The sequence below is a fragment of the Mobula birostris genome, chromosome 9, assembly GCF_030028105.1.
Source record: "Mobula birostris isolate sMobBir1 chromosome 9, sMobBir1.hap1, whole genome shotgun sequence".
Classification (NCBI taxonomy): Eukaryota; Metazoa; Chordata; class Chondrichthyes; order Myliobatiformes; family Myliobatidae; genus Mobula; species Mobula birostris.
Genome location: NC_092378.1, coordinates 133,057,475 through 133,075,151, shown reverse-complemented (window position 1 = coordinate 133,075,151; position 17,677 = coordinate 133,057,475).

Genomic DNA, 17,677 nt, shown 5'->3' with positions numbered 1-17,677 from the left:
GCCTGATAGAATTCTTTGAGGAGGTGACCAGGCATATAGATGAGAGTAGTGCAGTGGATGTGATCTACATGGATTTTAGTAAGGCATTTGACAAGGTTTCACACGGTAGGCTTATTCAGAAAGTTAGAAGGCATGGGATCCAGGGAAGTTTGGCCAGATGAATTCAGAACTGGCTCACCTGCAGAAGGAAAAGGGTCGTGGTGGAGGGAGTACATTCAGATTGGAGGGCTGTGACTAGTGGTGTCCCACAAGGATCTGTTCTGGGACCTCTACTTTTCATGATTTTTATTAACGACCTGGATGTGGGGTTAGAAGGGTGGGTTGGCAAGTTTGCAGATGACACAAAGGTTGGTGCTGGTGTGGATAGTGTAGAGGATTGTCGAAGATTGCAGAGAGACATTGATAGGATGCAGAAGTGGGCTGAGGAGTGGCAGATGGAGTTCAACCCGGAGAAGTGTGAGGTGGTACACTTTGGAAGGACAAACTCCAAGACAGAGTACAAACTAACTGGCAGGATACTTGGTAATGTGGAGGAGCAGAGGGATCTGGGGTACATGTCCACAGATCCCTGAAAGTTGCCTCACAGGTAGATCGGGTAGTTAAGAAAGCTTATGAGGTGTTAGCTTTCATAAGTCAAGAGATAAAGTTTAAGAGTCGCGGGGTAATGATGCAGCTCTATAAAACTCTGGTTAGTCCACACTTGGAGTACTGTGTCCAGTTCTGGTCACCTTACTATAGGAAGGATGTGGAAGTATTGGAAATGGTACAGAGGAAATTTACCAGGATGCTGCCTGGTTTAGAGGGTGTGCATTATGATCAGAGATTAAGGGAGCTAGGGTTTTACTCTCTGGAGAGAAGGAGGATCAGAGGAGACATGATAGAGGTATACAAGATATTAAGAGGAATAGATAGAATGGACAGCCTGCGCCTCTTCCCCAGGGCACCACTGCTCAGTACAAGAGGACACGGCTTTAAGGTAAGGGGTGGGAAGTTCAAGGGGGATATTAGAGGAAGGATTTTTCTCAGAGAGTGGTTGGTGTGTGGAATGCACTGCCTGAGTCAGTGGTGGAGGCAGATACACTGGTGAAATTTAAGAGACTGCTAGACAGGTATATGGAGGAATTTAATGTGGGGGTTTATATGGGAGGTAGGGTTTAAGGGTCGGCACAACATTGTGGGCGGAAGGGCCTGTACTGTGCTGTACTATTCTATGTTCTATGTTCTATCATGCAATTAAATGCTTCCAATAACTCTGGCTTTATGCCAGATCTCAAAGTTCATTTCATGTATTGAACAAAAATACTTGAGAGCAATACAAATACATCTCATTATTTTTTGGAGAATACTTAAGAGTATTTTTAGGGGTTTTACTTTTTCTATGTACTAGTAATCTACAGTGCTTCACTAGGAATTGTGCATTGCACATCTTCTTTCAAGTCTTGTAGATCCCAGATTTTATTTTAGTATATGGCTATAAATCAAGGTGACTGAAGCTCTGATCAGCCTTCTCTACTGCAACCCTTTGCTATGCCACATACCAAGGAGATACATTTTCAACGTGCTAATGGAGGCAAATAAGATGCATGTGCATAGCCCCATAAACGTTTGAAGTTCCTTAATTCAAGTTTCAAAAGCCTGATGTCCATACTAAGTCACAAAAGCCAACATAGTAGCCCTGTTACCACAAGGTCATGTTATGTAAACCTTTGGAATATGTTAATCAAAATAAAATTATATTTGTTTATTTTCCCCAAATATTGTTGCATCGAAATTTGGCACTCACTGGTTATATTTCATTGTACGCCCAGCTCAAAAATATAGATATTGTAACCTATCTATCTCAAATATAGATCCAGCTTTTTCACTTTCGCCCTGCGTGATGCAGAAGCTGCACAGATGTAACATCACATTCCATGATGCAAGTAGCTTCATTGCAGCCGCTCAGCTTGCATTATTTTAACCTATTTGTGTTGCACGTCTGATGTGACTGTAATTGGATAGTGCCTGCAGCTGTGATTGGATATACATTAGAACATCCTGCTGCCTGCAAAAAAAAGTCTAGTTTCATGAGAGATCTGTGGGATTGGAAAGGTTTCAAGGACGAGGCTAGCAGAAGTAATAGAAGGTGGAAATGAAAGCTGCAAAAGAGACCCAATGGACTTGGGAGTCATGCCTATGTCTAACTTCTTAAGTGCGCATCCCAGCCAATCAAAGGTAAGTGCACTATTGTAATGAGACCCACAACAGAGGCCGAGACTTAGTATGCATTAAAAATGACAAACTCAAGAGCAATAGTGTGATATAATCGCTGTAATACCAGCAGTGGAGGTGAGATCACATCATTGTAAGTCTCAGAGTATTCATACTACTTGAGAAAAATGAACTAATTTGGTTGGAATTGTGCCACAGCTCACACAACAAGCTGCAAGCAGTTATTGTCCAGGCTGCAAATATCAGCTTCACTGACTGCAGACTTCAGCTAGTCAGTCAACAGACTGCAACTGGGGGAAAAGAAAGAAAAGAAAAGAAAGTCTTGAAGGGAATAAAAAAAAGCAACTCAGTGAATTCTGTACATAGCTATGACATTGAGGTTAACACAGCGTGTTCACCCTTTGTCTCAGTACAAAATGTCCCACCCCTCCTTTTTACTGGAATGTAAAATGAATGCTTTTATAACTGTTTCATTTTTTCATAATCTAACTGTTGCTTAATATATAACAACTCAGCCACAACTGAAGCCATCATTATTGAGTTTGTCAGCAATAAGAGACACAGTCTTTTCCCTCCTCCACCTTTCATTCTCTACCTTTTTAATTTGGGAAGAGCAGTTGACTTTGTTGCATTTGGCATTTTGCTAACTGATTTTAGGCATTTTTTAATAGATTAAATGTTCGGAATATGGGCGTCACCAGGATCAGCATTGACTGCACATCCGTTAGTCTCATGAGACCATGGATTTGCGCCTCGGAAGGTTTCCATGGCGCAGGCCTGGGCAAGGTTGTATGGAAGACCAGCAGTTGCCCATGCTGCAAGTCTCCCCTCTCCACACCACCGATGTTGTCCAAGGGAAGGGCACTAGGACCCATACAGCTTGGCACCAGTGTCGTCGCAGAGCAATGTGTGGTTAAGTGCCTTGCTCAAGGACACAACATGCTGCCTCAGCCAAGGCTCGAACTAGCGACCTTCAGATGACTAGACGAACGTCTTAACCACTTGACCATGCGCCAACACAGTTGTTTATTAGAAGTGGTGGTAATTCACCTTCTTAAATCCCTGTGGTCTTTCCGGTGGGGTTAGTCTGAAAACGCTGCTGGACAGGCAATTCCCCCATTCAGACCCAGCCACAATTCAAAGTTCAAAGTAAATATTATTATCAAGTTACCTACGTGTCACCAGGTACAACCCTGAGATTCAATTTTCCTGTGGGCACACTCAACAAGTCTATAGAATAGTGACTATAACAGGACCAGTGAATTGATCAACCAGATTGCATAAGACAACAAACTTTGCACATACAAAGATAAATAAATAGCAATAAATAACGAGAACATGAGATAATAAGATAAAGAATCCTTAAAGTGAAATCGTTGGTTGTGGGAACATCCCAATGGATGAGGAAGTGAATGTAGTTATCGCCTTTGATCAAGAGGGGTAGTCACTGTTCTTGAACCTGGTGGTGCAAGTCCTGAGGCTCTTGTACTTTCTGCCTGATGGCTGCAGTGAGAAGAGAGCATGGCCTGGGTGGTGGGGGTCCCTGATGATGGCTGCTGAGCATGGCCTGGGTGGTGGGGATCCCTGATGACGGACCCTACTTTCCTACAACAGAGTTTCATTTATGCATGCTGAGTGGTAGAGAGGGCTTTACTCATGATGTACTGGGCTGAATCCACTACCCTTTGTAGGATTTTCTGTTCAAAGGCGTTGGTATTTCCATACCAGCCCATGATGCACAATGACAGAATATCGATATACTTCCAAGTCAATATGATGTGCAACTTAAAGAGAAACCTCCAAGTGTTGGTGGTGTTCCCATATTCATGAACCATAGTCCTCTTAGATATAAAATCACTAATCAGGAAGGCGGTCTAAATCTTGCTTGCATTATCTTTCCATCAGCGCTATGGAAGGAGCCTCTAATGAGAGAAGTTAAGTGATTCAAGGAGCTGGCTCAAAGCTTGTCAGGAGCATTTGATGTAGGCCTTGCCAGTAACATCCAAAGGTTGCAGAATTAATAGCTGGCAGAGGTCATGGTTTGGATGGTGGTGTCTAAGAACGCTTGGTAAGTTGTTGCAGTGTATCCTGTAGACAGTACAAGCTATTGCTACTGTGTGTAAGTAGTGGAGTGAGTGAACAGTTATGGAGGGGCTGCCTGTCAAATGGGTTGTTACGTCTTGCGTGGTTTCTTGACTATTGTTAGAGCTGCCTTCATCCAGGCACGTGGAGATAATTCCACTCATACTCCTGTCTTGAACTTTGTAGGTGGTAGAAAAACTTTGGACGGTTGGGAGGTGAGTTGCACAACACAGGATAGCTAGCCTCTAACTTGCTCTTGTTGCCATATTGGGTGTACAGGTAAGTTTCTGGGGGACTCAGATTACATACTGGGGACTTGAATCACAGAATTCTAATGTGTATCTATGTATGCTGGAAAGACATGAAGTTGATGACATTTTTTAATATTTTTGATCTATTCAAGGTGCTTTACTACTTATGTATTACCCATAAATAACACACACAGTTTCATTTACTGTATCTACAAGAATGTGTTTATTAAGATCTATTTGATTATATCTGTCTGTTATCATGAAAAATCATATTCATTATGCAAGATAATCATTTTAAAAATTAGGGTCGAAATGTTGAAGTGATTTTCAAGATTATTGATGCTGGAAAGGAAGTTGTTGGAAAGCTTTTCATAAACACTAGAGATTCTGCAGATGCTTGAAAATCTGAGCAACACACACAAAGTGCTGAAGTCAACGCTTTGGGCCAAGACCCTTCATCAGGACTGCCAGATGGTTTTCTTTGCCCTCCCCCACCTTCTTATTCTGACTTCTGTCCCCTTGTCTTCCAGTTGTGATGAAGGATCTTGGCCCAAAACATTTGACTTTCAGAATTTTGTATGTGTTGCTCAAAAATTCAAGTATCTGCTGAATCTTTTGTGTTTTGATTGTTTCCATAAGTTACGACTTCTAAGTGACAGTCTTCAAAACACTGTCTTTGAATACAGAGTTCTTCTTTCATGTTACACTACCTGGCTACATTCTTGGAACACCCAACCTCTTCCAGTGAAATACCAGGAAGTGGCCAGCAGAGCAGAATGGTCTCACTTTCATTTACAATAACATATCACAGAACTGCCAGGTTCAGTTTCTTGACCTGTCATTATTACAAGTGCCTGCAGCTGCTACTGTCTGTTTTTCACATTATACTGTACATAAGAAACAAATTTGTTCTGTATGTTTTGGTGTAGGACCCTGTTCTACACCAAGCTGAAAGAATTTTGGAACCAGTTTTGCTGAATTGTATGCCCACAGCATTTTCACTGCGGCAAAAGATTCTTCCAAGCATTAACTCATTTAGTAAAAAGCTCAATAGGTCCAAGTGAGTTTAAGATCATGAAGTGAGAACTGATTTCCACTTTAAAAAAACTGAACAGTATATATAAGTTTTGTCCAATCAAAGAACGTTGCCATATTTTATTATCTATGATACTAATTTTATCAGACAGCACACGTTACACAGTAGTATCTTGCCATTGCTAATTTGCCAGGTAGAAGAAAGTTAGAGTTTTGCTTCCGCAAGATTAAAAATTCTTGTCATTGTGCACCAAAACATAACCAGAAGAAGCTCAAACCCAATATTGAGAGACAAGAGGGGCAGATGCTGGAAATCTGGAGTGACACACAAAACTCTGTAGGTCATTGAGTCAGGCGGCATCAAACAGTTGAACAAACAATTCTGGGCCAGAACTTTCTTCAGGACTGGAAAGGAAGAGGGAAGAAGCCAGAATAAAAGGAAGGGGGGAGGGAAGTGAACACAAACAGGCAGATGATAGGTGAATCTAGGTGAGGGGGGAGGTAGAAAGGTGTAGGAGGGGGAAATAAGGGAGTGATATGAGAAGCTGGGAGGTAGTAGGTGGAAGAGGAAAAGGGCAGAAGACGAAGGAATCCAATGCGAAAGGACAGTAGACCACAGATACGAGGAAGGAGATGGGAAACGAAGGTGAGGGCAATGGCAGGTTATGTGGGAGCAGGGGAGTAGAAAGGGATGGAGTAAAAGGGACATAGGAATGAAAGAAAATAAAGGTGCGGGGTGGGGGGGGGAATAGAGGGAAGCTAGAGACATCAATGTTGATGCTGGCAAGTTGGAGCATACCATGACAGTACACGTGATGTGGCTCCTCCAGTCTGTCCAGTCTGTGTCTGGCCTCATCATGGCAGTCAAAGAGGCAGTGGACAGACGTGTCAGTGTGGGAAAGGGAAATGGAACTGAACTGGCTGTCCACTTGGACGCGCCGGGTGGAAGGAGTGTAAGTGCTCGATGTAGTATCCCCTCATCCAGTCAGGTCTTGCCGATGTAGAGGATACAATAAATGACTGTGATGGATTCCCATGTGAAGGGGTGCCTCACCTGAAAGGACTGTTTATGGCCCTGAATGGTGGCGAGAGAGGATGTGCAGGGACTTAGCAGGGATAAGTGCCTGGAGGGGGTCATTGGGGAGGGTGAATGGACAAAGGAACCATGAAAGAGCAAGCTCTCAAATGTCCTGGAATGGAAAGCCTCATCATGAGAAAAGGTGTGGCAGAGTCAGAGGACCTTTTTTTAAGGCATCCGTTAGTCTTGCGAGACCATGGATCTGCGCCTGGAAAGTCTTCACTCTCCAGGGCGCAGGCCTGGGCAAGGTTGTATGGAAGTCCAGCAGTTGCCTATGCTGCAAGTCTCCCCTCTCCACGACACCGATGTTGTCCAAGGGAAGGGCATTAGGAGCCATACAACTTGGCACCAGTGTCATCGCAGAGCAATGTGTGATTAAGTGCCTTGCTCAAAGACACAACACGTTGCCTCGGCTGGGGCTCGAACTCATGACCTTCAGGTCACTAGTCCAATGCCTTAACCACTTGGCCACGTGCCCACACAACAGAAGACCTAAGAGAAGGGAAAATAATCATTACAAGTGACAGGGTGGGAAGAGGTGTAGTCAAGCTAACTGTGGAAGTCAATAGTTTACAAAAGGTGTCAAGAATGCAGAGAGAGGGATGTCCAAGATGAAAGTTGTTGAAGTGGTGAAGAGCATATGAAGAGTTAAGGGTGTAGGTGGGGATCCTGGTTCAGGGTAAATTCGAGGAGGTGTCTGAGAACTGCCATCTGACCTTGGCAACCTAGGGTCAGTCTGCCAGATGACAACAGTGTGAGTGTGATGGTGAGGTTGGGATTAGTGCAGAGAGAGTGAAGAGCAGTGTACTTAGAGAAGTGAGGTCAGAATAGGTAAAGAGAGTGGTGAAGTTGAGACATTTAATGTCAGCATTTAGAGATGAGAAGATCCAGAGCAAGTTCTGTATAAGAGGAGGGAAGGCTGAATGCAAGAAAAGAGCTATTGTTGGGGGGGGAGATTGGGGAATCCTTGCAGAGAAAGTACGCCTGGAGACGGAAGGGATGGTAGAAGGACTTGGTAAGAGTGGGCACAGAACTCATTGAGCTGGGCAACAGAGATAAGAATCCCGCTGAGGACTGAATGTTCCACCTCAGAAAGGGGGGAGACAGAGGGGAAAGTAAGATGTGGTAGGGGTTGGAGCTGGGGTCAGTGGAGGGCAGAGGGTCAGAGGAGGATCAGGGAAAGTGAGGTGGGAGGAAGAGGATTGAAGGGGAGATGAAGGATAGGGGAAGGCATGTAAAATATCAATTCAACTTTCAGCTTCCATTCTCAGAACATTAAGGCCTATCTACACAATAGTTAAAATGGCATTAATGTGTTTCAGAGTTTGCATTTTAAACGATCAAGTAAATATAATAAACTTTTGTTTACATCATATACAATGCAATATATCCAGGCTGATTATGTTTTGAGAGCATTGACGAGCAACATTTTACGTGTGTTGATCCAGATTTCCAGCATCTGCGGTCTCTCTTATATCTGCTTAGTCACATGCTTTCAGTTTTTAAAACATTTTCCAAAAGTGTTTACCATTGAAGCAGAGCAAACATCTGAATTTCCAGCTGTAATTTGGTTCATTAACTTTCAAAGTACGCAATCTTATTAAAATTTTACACTGAATATTATAATATTCTTACAAAGATCAAAATCACCAGCTGTGGTTGGAAGCAGAAAATAATGAATAATGGAAATATTCTGCCTAGAAGTAGCAAGTAGGAGAAATCTGATAAAGTTCATTCTTAGTCCTCTGTTGTTGGTGACATTAAAAAAACTTTCAGGAAATACGTATTGCAGAATTTGCAAATAAATTTATTTTGTTTTATTTAGTGATACAGTGCTGAGTAATCCCCTCAGGCTCTTTGAGCCATACCACCCCAACAGCCCTCAACAGCCCTGATTAACCCTCACCTAATCACAGGACAATTTACAATGACCAATTAACCTACTCGGTACTTCTTTGGACTGTGGGAGGAAAATGGAGGACCAGGAGGAAACCCAAGCATTCCACAGGGAGGCTGTGCAGAGACTCCCTGGTTCTGGAATTGAACTCCGAACTCCGGAATGCCCCCAGCTGTAATAGCATTGCCCAAACCACGACACGCCTGTGGGCTCACTGTTTTGTGAGATACGACCATTCAAGGAGACCCTCACTGAAAACTAACTTTGTTCAAAGGAGGAATTTGTTGGAGAGGATGAAGTTGATTTTCTTCAGGGGAACAGGGAAAGGGACAAAAAAGTTGAGTGGGAACATAAGCAAGATGCCTTTGAGACACGTCCTCTGTGCAGTACTGGAACCTCATCAACTCTCCGTGGCAGGCTCAGTAACATGACTGCAAAGATAGCTTATCAGTAATACTGTCAGACATTTATGCCAATTTATATTGACTCATGAATGGGACCAGGAGGAGTTGGCTCATAACTCGGGGGAGGGGACGTTTCCTTTTTTTATTAAGGTAATCCAATGAACCAGTTCCCAGTGAGCAGGATAACATTAACTGGATAAGCAGTAAGAGGCTTAACTGTGCTTTGGTGTGCTCATCTGTACAGTCTTAACTGGTTCACTCTGTCCACTCGAGGAGCCCCTAGGACTTGTATGATGTGGAATTGCATCCACTTACTACGCTTGGGGAAACATGGCACGTTTTTTCAAGTACACACATCCACAGGAGACAAATATAATCACCACATATGGATTTATCTGTAACTCAGTTTGCAGATATTGTTATGTAACAAAGAAGAAACTTGATGTGATAATGGTTACTTAATTTTCCAGATCAATTTGGGTGACCAGATCAGGTATATATGGATTCATTAGATTTCACCGACCAGAAATCATAAGTTCCAAGAGGCATTTTGTTGCTCCTGAAAAGGCTTTTCATTCCATCATCCATGATGGTTATTTGATGGTCTACTGTTGCCAGACGAGCCGTGAATGAAAAATCATGAAAGACTGTATATGGTCCAAATACAAAATCATGGTAATGAATGCAAAGATATAAGCAAACTCCTCAAATGTTATCATTCTGTAAAGTATTCAGTATCTATATATTTCATTTGTTTGAGATGTATCTTTTGCTTAAATATTTGTTTTGTTATATCATGAACTGCAGGTTGGTTGTGTATTTAAATAGCCCAGAGCTACCGCCAATTCAGAGCTGGAGTGCCCTCTAGTGTTTGGAAATGTAGGAACAGTATGTAAAGTGATCAATGGTTAAAACCTCATTGATTAAAACCTAAAATGCATGTTTATCTTTTCACAACTCCATCTTTGAATCTCTCCATTCAAGTTATTGCCTTGGTCATAAAATTGAAATTGATCTTATTGTGGCAATTCCGGACTAAACTTGAATCATCAAAGAATGCTCGGGAGTTGTGGCAGGACTTGAAAGCTATTACCACTTACAAAGTTAAATCAAGTGACAGAGGCAACAGCAGGGCTTTGCTCCCAGATGAGTTCAATATTTTCTCTGTTCGCTTTGACTGTAAAAACGTGGAGGAATCATCATAAACTCCCACAGACCCCGATGATCCTGTGATCTCAGTCTCTGAGGCAGACGAGCAAGCAGCGTTCAGGAGAGTGAACCCACAAAGAGCATCCAGCCCAGATGGGGTACCTGTCCAAGTACTAAAGACCTGCGCTGAGCAACTGGCTGGAGTGTTCACTGAGATCTTTAACCTCGAGCTTCGGCAGTCGGAGGTATCCACCAGCTTCAAGCAGGCTTCAATTATACCAGTCCCTAAGAAGAACGTGGTAATCTGCCTCAATGACTATTATCCAGTAGCACTTACATTCACTGTGATGAAGTGCTTTGAGGGGTTGTTGATAAAACATATCAACTCCTGCCTGAGAAGCGACTTGCATTTGCCTACCAGAGCAACGGGACCACAGCAGGTGCCACCTCATTGGCTTGTCACTCAACCCTGGAACATCTGGACAGCAAAGATGCATACATCAGGTTGACCTTTATCAACTACAGCTCAGCATTCAATACCATCATTCCCTCAAAGGTAATCAATAAACTTCAATATCTTGGCCTGAATACTTTCTTGTGCTATTGGATCCTACATATCACCAGTCATCTTGAACTGGCAACAACATCTCCTCCACAATCTCCTTCAGCACAGGCGCATCACTTGGCTGTGTGCTTAGCCCCCTGCTCTACTCACTTTACCCTTGTGACTGTGCGGCTAAGCACAGCTCCAATGCCATATTCAAGTTTGCTGATGACACCTCTGTCATAGGCTGAATCAAAGGCGGTGATGAATCAACATATTGGAGGGGGATTGAAAATCTGGCTGAGTGGTTCCATAACAACAACCCCTCGCTCAATGTCAGCAAGACCCAGGAGCTGATTGTTGACTTCAGAAGAAGGAAACCAGAAGTCCATGAACAAGTCCTCAAAGGAGGATCAGAGAGGGTCAGCTACTTAAAATCTCACAATGTGATTATTTTGGAGGACCTGTCCTGGGCCCAGCGCATAAGTGCAATTATGAAGAAAGCATGGCAGTATCTGTACTTCCTTAGAGTTTGCAAAGATTTGGCACAATATCTAAAACCTTTACAAACTTCTATCGCTATGTAGTGGAGAGTATATTGACTGGCTGCGTCGTTGCCTTGTATGTAAACACCACTGCCCTTGAATGGAAAATCCTACAAAAAGTAGTGGATATGGCCCATTCCAATGGGTAAAGCCTCCCCACCATTGAGCACATCTACACGAAAAGCTGTCGTAGGAAAGCAGCACCCTGCATCAGGGGCCCCCACCAGCCTGAATATGCTCTCTTCTCACTGCTGCCATCAGGAAGAAGGTACAGAACTCACAACACTAGGTTCAGGGATAGTTACTACCTATCAGCCTCTTGAATCAAAGGGGAGAACTTCACTCCACTGCACTTGGCCCATCATTGAAATGTTCCCACAACTTATGGAGTCACTTTCAAGGACTCTTCATCTCATGCTCTTGATATTTGTCACTGATTTTTTTTTATTATTATTATTATTCCTTTCTCTCTGTATTTGCACAGTTTGTTGTCTTTTGCACACATTGAATGCCCAAGTTGGTGCAGTCTTTCATTGATTCTGTAGTGGTTGTTATTCAATGGATTTATTAAGAATTCCCACAAGACGGTGAATCTCAGGGTTGTATACAGTGACGTATATGCACCTTGATAATAAATTTACTTTGAACTTTGAACCATTTGGCATCAACCCTCCTGTGTGCTTGGCATGCACCTATCATCCTCTGCTGTGCAGCTGAGTGGAAATGATTCCTATTTATAGTTTTTAATCTACGTGCTAAAGTCCCTTCAGGCTATCACTGTAAAATCCTCTAATCACACACCCTCTATTGATGATTTTGGTCTCCTGCTCTTCTATTTCTCCTTCCCCCTTAAACGGCAGTATCAATGCCTTTAATATTTATGTCCCTTCCTCAGACTTCTCCCCCTAAACACTTATTTTCACCCAACTTATAAAGGTCCTCACCTCTTCTCTCAAAACATTTGTTCCTCTTCTGAATATATGGCACTTTTAATGGCACTTTTATTGTCAACATAGTAAAAACTGTAAGTAATGACAAGTGCTTACGTATCCAAAAAAGTAAAGTGAGGTTAATTTTAATGTCTTAGCCTTAGCTCAAATTCCTTATGAAATTTTAACCTATCATCATCTCTGCTACAAAACAACCTGCTTTGATTATAGAAGGTCAGCATGGAACTGGTTAATAATGAGTAAACACAAAATACTCTGCGGATGCTGGGGTCAAAGATTGGGGGACCGCTTCGTCGAGCACCTCCGCTCCGTCCACCACAACAGACAGGATCTCCCAGTTGCCACCCACTTCAACCCTGCTTCCCATTCCCATTCGGATATGTCCATACATGGTCTCCTCTACTGCCATGATGAGGCTAAACTCAGGTTGGAGGAGCAACACCTCATATACCGTCTAGGTAGTCTCCAGCCCCTTGGTATGAACATAGAATTCTCCAACTTCTGGTAATTCCCTCCCCCTCCCTTCTCCTGTCCCTATTTCACTCTGCCCCCTCCCCCAGCTGCCTATCACCTCCCTCATGGTTCTGCCTCCTTCTGCTACCCATTGTTTTCCCCTATTCCTTCTTCACCTTTCCTGCCTATCACCTCCCTGCCTCCCCTCCCTCACCCCTTTATCTTTCCCCTTACTGGTTTTTCACCTGGAACCTACCAGCCTTCTCCTTCCCACCCTCCCCCCGCCTTCTTTATGGGGCCTCTGCCCCTTCCCTCTTCAGTCCTGACGAAGAGTTCCAGTCCGAAACGTTGACTGATCGTTTTCACAGATGCTGCCCGACCTGCTGAGTTCCTCCAGCGTGTTGTGAGTGTTGGTTAATAATGAGATGAGCTGAACAATAACTTGCAACACACACAAAATGCTGGAGGAACTCTGCAGATAAGGCAGTATCTATGGAAAAGAGTATAGTTGACATTTCAGGCCGAGACCCTTCGGCAGGACTGGAGAAAAATAGATGAGAACAATAACTTAGTGTTTTTTAGATTCTATTCATCCTTAATTATTTCATTGTGCTCAGTATTTAGTACTTTTAGAGGAAGTGAACTTCCTGTACAGTACTTACCAGAAATCAGAAACTACATCTGGGATAAGAATTATGAATGGCTCATGCATTGGTGGAAATGCTACCACAGCCACAAGAGAAAATAACATAGGATACCAGAATCATTGTGTAATTCAGATACTTTACATCACACTACCCAGAATAATGTATATAGTACTTATCTTCTCATCTGAGAAAGGATGTAAATGTATTAAAATCAATTCTGAGATTTGCTGAACCAATCCCTGAAATTTGTCTTATTAAGAAAGGTTGGATAAGCTAAGTGTGTATCTCACAAACACAAGAAAGTCTGCAGATACTGGAAATCCAAAGCAACACACAAAAAGTGCTGGAGGAACTCAGCAGGCCAGGCAGCAGCTATGACAAAACAGTCAATGCTTTTGGCCGAAACCCTTCTTCAGGACTGAGAAGGGAGGGGCGGGATGCCTAAATTAAAAGGTGGAGGGAGCAGAAAGAGGCTAGCTGGAAGGTGATAGGTGAAACCAGGTGGGTGGGTGGGAAAGGTCAAGAGCTAGAGAAAGGGTAATCCGATAGGAGAGGAGAAAGGGAAGGGGGAGGGGGCCCGGGGGAAGTAATAGGCAGGTGAGAAGAAGTGGAAGGTCAGAGTGGGGAATAAGTATGTAGCTGCTGGATTTGTGCGAGTGTGAAATTTGACTGAACATTTGAAATCCAGAGGGGTTTTGACAGGGTGGGCACAGAAGTATAGTCATTAATTAAAAATAAAGGGTCACCCATGAGGTATGAAGATGAGGGGAATAATTTTCCCCTTCAAAGGACGGTGGAAACAGAACAGACTAGTTTTAAAGCCTATGTAGATAGATACGATGAGCAAAGGGATGAAAGATTACTACAGGTAGTTGGGGGTGCAGAGCTGAGGTTACACTCAGATGAGCCATGATTGTATTAAATGGAAGTGTAGGCTTACGGAACCAAAGTACCTACTCCTGCTCCTCATGCATACTGTATACTTGTAAGAATGCGTCTGTGCTCAGAGACACAATTAACAGGTTCAAGTACAAAGTGAGACTTCTTGGCAAATAACCTTGCAATGCTTTATTTGCAAATATACAGTGCTTATAAAAAGTATTCACCCCCCCCCAAGAATTTTCCATGTTTTATTGTTTTACAACATTGAATCACAGTGGTTTTAATTTGGCTTTTTTGACATTGATCAACAGAAAAAAACCCCTTTGTGTCAAAGTGAAAACAGATCTCTACCTAGTAATCTAAATTAATAACAAATATAAAACACAAAAAAATTGATTGCATAAGTATTCACCCCCTTCAAGTCAGTATTTAGTAGATGCACCTTTGGCAGCAATTACAGCCTTGAGTCTGTGTGGATAGGTCTCTATCAGCTTTGCACTTCTGGACACTGCAATTTTTCCCCATTCTTCTTTACAAAACTGCTCAAGCTCCGTCAGATTGCATGGGAATTGTGAGTGAACAGTCCTTTTAAAGTCCAGCCACAAATTCTTAATTGGATTGAGGTCTGGACTCTGTCTTGACCACTCCAGGACATTAACTTTGTTGTTTTTAAGCCATTCCTATGTCGCTTTGGCTTTGTGCTTGTGGTCATTGTTTTGCTGGAAAACAGATCTCTGGAGTTGCAGTTCTCTTGCAGACTGCATCAGGTTTTCCTCCAAGATTTCTTGTACTTTTCTGCATTCATTTTACCCTCTACCTTCACAACCCTTCAGGGCCTACTGCTGTAGAGCATCCCCACAGCATGATACGGCCACCACCATGCTTCACGGTAGAGATGGTGTGTTTTTGATGATGTGTGGTGTCTGGCTTACACCAAATATAGCGTTGAGTCTGACGCCCAAAAAGCTCAATTTTGGTTTCATCAGCTAATAGAACCTTCATCTAGCTGACTTCAGAGTCTCCCACATTGCCTTCAGACAAACTCTAGCTGAAATTTCATGTGAGTTTTTTTCAACAGTGGCTTTCTCTTTGCCACTCACCCATAAAGCTGTGACTGGTGAAGCACCCAGGCAATGGTTATATATTCAGTTTCTCCCATCTCAGCTGCTGAAGCCTGTAACTCCTTCAGAGTTGTCATAGGTGTCTTGGTGGTTTCCCTCACTAGTCCTCTTCTTGCACGGTCACTCAGTTTTTAAGGACAGCCTTCCCATAGGCAGATTTTTTTTAGATTATGAAAACACGTAGTCCTCTTTTATTGTCATTTAGTAATGCATGCATTAAGAAATGATACAATATTTCCTCCGGTGTGATATCACAAAACACAGGACAGACCAAGACTGAAAAAAACCTGACAAAACCGCATAATTATACATATAGTTACAACAATGAAACAATACCATAACTTGATGAAGAACAGTCCATGAGCACAGTAAAGTTCAAAGTCTCTCAAATCTCCCACATCTCACACAGACAGAGAGAAGGAAGAAAAACTCTCTTTGCCATACCTGACCATGGTCCGGCTCTGAGTCATCCGAAAACTTCGAGCTCTGATCAGCTCTCCGACACCGAGTACTGAGCGCCATCACTATCCGAACGATTCGACCTCCTTCTCGGTTGCCGACAGCAGGCAAAGCCGGGGGTTTTGAGGCCTTCCCTCCGAAAGATTCCCGACCGCGCAGTAACAACAGCAGTGAACGGGTGTTTCAGAAATTTTTCCAGATGTCCCTCTGTGCTTTCACGTCCATCTTTATCAAATCAGAATTGTCCACGACCCCTATTTAAGATACAATATCATTTTTCACCGGAGGGCTGCGCACGCGCGGCGCGCTGCTTCCCTTCTCCTCTCAGCTGTATCATAGTCTTTCCATTTCTTGATAATGGACTTAACTGTAATCTAAGGGACATTCAGTGACTTGGACATGTTTCTCTATCCATCTCTTGACTTGTGCTTTTCAATAACCACCTTTTCACGGAGTTGCTTGCAGTGAATATTTGTCTTCATGGTGTAGTTTTTGCCAGGATACTGACTCACCAGCAGTTGAACTGTCCAGGTACAGTTCAGGTGTATTTTTACTGCAATCAATCGAAACACCTTGATTGCACACAGGTCTCCAAAAACAGATCTCCACTTAACTAATAATGTGACTTCTAAAACCAATTGGCTGCACCAGTGATAATTTGGTGTGTCATATTGGGGGGGGGGGGATATTTATGCAATCAATTATTTTGTGTTTTATACTTGTAATTTAGATTACTCTGTAGAGGTCTGTTTTCACTTTGACACAAAAGAGACTTTTTCTGTTGATCAGTGTCAGAAAAAGGCAAATTAAATCCATTGTGACTCAATGTTGTAAAACAATAAAACTTGAAAACTTCTGGGGGGGTGGGTGAATACTTTTTATAGGCACTGTAAATTTACTGTAACTTTTTCCACTGAAAAATAAGTTGTAACATTTTATCAGATTTTTTAAATCAGTAAGAGACCTGTAAAATCCAGCCATTTGTTATTATTTAGGCCAAAATAGTAGTCTTGCATATTGCAAAGGGTTACAAAAATGGCTGTTTAAATCATTGTAGTGTTGTTAGTTATGGATATATGTTTTGGGACTCAGATAACTTCCACTTTGAGCTAAAGGATATTTATGCCTAGTACTATGCATCTGAGATGATGGATGTAACCTTGGTTTAACATCTTTTTCAAAAGACAGCCCCCACATTGCAGCATTGCTTTGAAGGGTCAGTGGAAATGGTGAACTAGACAGACTGGAATCATAGAAGATAATATTGTGCAAGCCATATATTCCTGCTGCAAAGATTTCACCTTTTACGAAGGACGTTAAAAGGATTGCAAAAGCATCCCTTAAAAATTACTTCCCATACCAAGCTCCTGAACATCTTGCGTAACTCTCTAAAGGAACTTGGCTGCATGCCTTGTTTAATAGAGCTCCAGTGAGGCCGCCTGGAAGATTTAGCTGATTTAAAAGTGGAAAATACATTATTGTTGCCTTCATGTTTCTTATACCACCAAAGTTATTGTAGGAGACTGTTAGAAACTTTATTGAATTCCAAGGTGAATATATCTTATCAACTGTACACTTGTCAACAAAATCACTTCTGTTTTGTGTTAGATGCCTGTTATACATACCAATGTGGAGTTTCTATGATGGAAGCAGTCTACATAAAGTCCTCATAATTAACTACCTCCTTTGACGTTACGAAGTTTCAGCTCCCCCAGCTCCTCAGTTTACTCTTGACAGAAATCCATACATTCTAATCAACTTTCACTTCAGTTCGGTGGGAATAACGGATGCGGTTTTAATTGCAAAATTTAAGAGAAGTTTGGATAATAACATGGATGAGAGGGGTCTGGAGAGCTGTGGTCCAAGTGTGAGTCGATGGGACCAGGTAGGATAACAGTTCAGCACAGGGGAGATGGGCTAAAGGACTAGCTTCTGTGCTGCAGGTCTCAATGACTCCACTCCATGAACA